Source organism: Centruroides sculpturatus, unplaced genomic scaffold (assembly GCF_000671375.1).
Source record: "Centruroides sculpturatus isolate CEXI.00-Female unplaced genomic scaffold, Cexi_2.0 scaffold234, whole genome shotgun sequence".
Classification (NCBI taxonomy): Eukaryota; Metazoa; Arthropoda; class Arachnida; order Scorpiones; family Buthidae; genus Centruroides; species Centruroides sculpturatus.
In genome coordinates, this window is record NW_019384411.1 from 189,566 (window position 1) to 193,822 (window position 4,257).

The 4,257-nt window shown below is 24.9% G+C and overlaps 1 long non-coding RNA gene across 1 annotated transcript in view; it reads left to right on the forward strand.

The window, feature by feature from the left end:
* The first annotated feature begins 991 nt into the window (after nt 1–991).
* Nucleotides 992–4,257, forward strand: part of LOC111619014 — a 10,331-nt gene continuing 7,065 nt past the window's right edge. Inside the window, exons 1-2 of the long non-coding RNA XR_002755673.1 lie at nt 992–1,254; nt 2,540–2,627. This is a non-coding gene — a long non-coding RNA (uncharacterized LOC111619014). The remainder of the gene's footprint in view (nt 1,255–2,539; nt 2,628–4,257) is intronic.

The window sequence follows — 4,257 nt, forward strand, 5'->3', positions numbered from 1 at the left end:
ATATCTTTCACCTCTATAGGTGAAAGTATTTATTGAATATATATGGGTAAGAACTGGGGAAAGTGACAATACAGAAATTAATAATTTTTTATTGTTATTAATTTTCAGTTGTTGAATTGTGAGTTTGAATAAAATGAAGGATTTAAAATGTTATTTATTAGATTAAAAGTTTTGAAGTAGATTACAATAAGACAAAATTTGAGATTTATAAAATGTTTAATTGTTTGAACAGTTGATAAATTTGAAAGCTATATAAAATGCCATGAATTAAAAAATAAGCAAAAAATTATTATGTTAACATTTACGCTTAGTAAAGATAGACATTTGTTATTAAAAGGAATTTAGTTTTTACTTAATAAATTCAGATTTCATTGTCATTCGGTCAAATTAGAAACAGTAAATTGAATAGTCAATAAAATGTAAGTGAAAACAATATTACTGGAACAAAATGATTGGCGATAAAAGGAGTGCTGCTGCATTTATAAGAAATTTAAAATTAGTTACACAAAAAAATTAATTAGTTACATAAAAAAATCATTATTTCAGTTAGTGTCACTGTATGACTTTTTTTTAATTTAATGTATCTATCAATATTGTTTAGGAAGAGAGACCCTTTCACATATACAAATAAAAGTTTGATATGAAACTTGCTATAATTTCTCAATTATTAACAATATATCTTTAATTATGATATCAATTGGGTATTCAATGTCAAACTTTAAGATATTAAGTTGTTGTATAGTATAAAATATGTAATTTTACTGCATTAAGTATATTTAATTATTAAAATATTATAATAAAATTTTATGTTTTATACATAACCAACAAGATTCATATGCAATTGATTGTTTACATTAGTTCTACAAAAATTTACATGTGGGCTGCTAAAGGCATACAAATGTATACAAAATATTAGTCAATGCTACATTGTAATTACAATGATGAGGGCATTCTAATTATATTGGAACCAAAAGCCCAGTCTTATCTATTATCCAACTTTCATATTATTTCTTTGTTTTATTGCTCTGATGATAATTTCAGTTGAACAGGAAATCCTGCTCTTAGGGGAAGTTCTGGACAGGAAATCAGTTCTAATTAACATAATTTGATCTTTGTTCCTATAAGTTCCATTTTCACCGATTGACTGATAACTACACTTACGTACAGATAATTATATTATCTTTATTTATGCTTCACAATATCAGTAATTTCAGCTTGTATAACATTCTACATTCTGTAACAGGATATTCTAAAGTAAGTAGTATAACATTACAATCTCTTAATGTTTAAATTAGTTTTTGATTAAAATATTGAAATGATTAGTTATTCTTTTGTCAAGAAAATTTTCAAATCTAATTCAGCATTAGCTATGCTCAAATAGAATAGTTTTAATATCTTAATTTGGTAGGTAGTTAATGAAATGAAAACCAATTACTTCTATATCTTAGTGTGTTTTATTTCTTATTTACATTTTTATAGTGTCAATCATTACATTCTTTTTAAGTTGAAAATGTTACTCAGTTAAAGTATTTATATTACATACCTATCTACATAGTATTGAGAACCAGCATCCTTTATGATTGAGTTTGTTTTAATTCTAAGATTTTAAACTTTGACTGTTGAGTTCTGACTGCCAAACCAGCACTTGTTTTTGTAATACAAGAGACGATATCTGGAGAAGGGAGTTGCTCAATGTAATGTTAGGTCTAACTGTTGCTGCTATTTGCCACATATTTTTAATCTGATGTTAGTAGTTGTCTTAGCAAGATGTAGTTTTATAATCTTTCTCTGTATTCTTTTTATTAAACTTTTTTATGTTTAAAACAACCATGGAATCTTTTACATACATACAATATATTTTATGTTGTTACCATTTAAGTGGTTTCTAAGAAACTTGATTAAGGTGATTAAGGAATTTAAAAAACTGTGGACAGTGTTCTGATTTCTTTTTGGTTAAATGTAAAAAAAATTGAGATTTAATTGCAGAAAATATTGTTTGAACTATATATTTATATCATCACATTGAAATGACCAACAAAAAAATTGTGACAATTCATAAATTTTAAAGCAATGCCTATTATACAGTATATATATAAATCATATCCTGAAGAGAATTTTTATTGGACCATCTTAAACTTTAATATAAATCTTATTTTTGAATTTTACTGTTGTATTAACCAGTTGTATTGAGTTCATAAAGCAAATAATAATCAATAAATAAAAAAATCCATCCTGATTAAAAATGACATACTTTTCCCATAATTGTACATAAAAATAATTTACATATTCTTATAATTTCATAATGAAAGTTTATTTAAAATGAAACAAAGATGATAAAAGTTTTAGAAAATAAATCTGAAATAAATTCTGTATTATTTAAAAATCTTATACTGTTGATAAAGTAGAAATATCAGCATTATGATTTAGTTGTAATTTAATAATTTTATATAATGATTAAGCAATGACTGGTACTGAAATTGTTAGCTTGTATGAAATTAATCATATTTATACATTAACTACTTTCATCTTTTTTATTTAGAGAGGAAGCCATAAGACAATCCGGCAATCCGACAACTAAAAGTGTCGTCGAAATGGAAAACCATGTTTTTGCTAAAGCCAGAACTAAGGTATTTACAAGTTTATTTTTATAGAATTATTTTAAAATTTTTCAACATATGTATTGATTATTTATACTAACCATCTTAGTATGAACAATTAATGTACTGAATATGTTGGGAAACTATAATTCCAATAAACATAAATAAAATGTTTATTGGAATTATAGTTTTTATTAATGAAAACAAGTTGACAATAGGTGTTAAAAAATTGAATCTGATAAAAATGATAGAGTTTCTTATATTCACATTTTATTACTTTACTAGCTGTTATAGCATTGATGCTCTGGTTTCACTAAGAAAACATCAAATGGATTTGTGTTTGAAAACTACAAGCATTTTCTTTACTTCATGACAATGTACAGTACAATGAACACTTTCTTTCATTGCTAAGTCAATGAATTTTACTATTTTTTTTTTAATCATCTCATGTAAATAAAACATAGTTTATTTTATTATCTTTGCATTGATTTGTTCTGTTGTGTTTTACAGAATCACTGTATTCATAAGGTTAAAAATTTTTTTTTAAATGATAAACTAATTCTTAATAGAGCAGTCTGTAACAATTTAAAGTTAAAAATATATATATATATATATATCATTTAATTATAGGATCTTATAAAGTTTGTAAAAAAAACTAAATAGGGTAATAGGTTTAAAACAAAATATATTTAGGTAGATATTTTATAAAATAATAATTTAAGTTGAAGAAGAAATCAGATCTTAAGTGGCAAAGAAATGTCAGTTTTACACATTCTCAGGAAAATGAATAATAATCATTCTTCTTCAAATGACACAGAACTTGCATTTCTGTTCTGTTCAGAGGGCTGCTTTAGTTTGACTTGCAGCATAACTGAAATCTATATGTATTTCAGCTGAAACTTTAGGTCAATTTGAAACATTTTTGCCAAGAATGCAGATTGTGTTTGTTGGGAAGAGTGGCGGAATTTTGTTTTTACAAAGTGTTACACAATACATCCTATTATAAACAAAAAGAAAATTTTGTTTGTGGCATAGTTGTCTGTGAGAAGTTTTTGTAGACGTGTTTGGATTTGTGGTGTCTTTTTTGTAGATTTGTGGATTCATCAAATTTTGTTCTCTTTTTTCCTCAATTTTTTTCAGGAAATCTAGATTTATTTTCATTTATATACCTTTCTATGAACATTTCTATGATATTTTATAGGAAATTTAAATTTAAATTTATATTTTATAGAAAATTCATGAAAGTTACTACTTTCTTCAAATGATCATAATTTATTTTAGCAAACAAATCTGTTATATCACTGCTTACAGATTAATCCTCCACCAAAACACCATAACACATTTGTGTTCAGTTACTTCCATTTTGGAAATAGTAAATCAATTTAATTATTATTATTATTATTTTTTTTTATCGAGTTTAATTTCATTCCATTATTGGGAATTACTTCCCTATTACAAGGGGTTGTAGAAACATGTATCCATATTTATCTATACTAATATTATAAAGAGGTAATGTTTGTATGTATGTTAGTTTGTATGCAGCAGGTAATCTCCGAAACTACTCATCCGATTTCAAAAATTCTTTCACCAATATTTAGAATGGAACTTCAGGGTGGACATAGGCTGTATATTATTCCGTTAAACATGGGGATAAATTAAA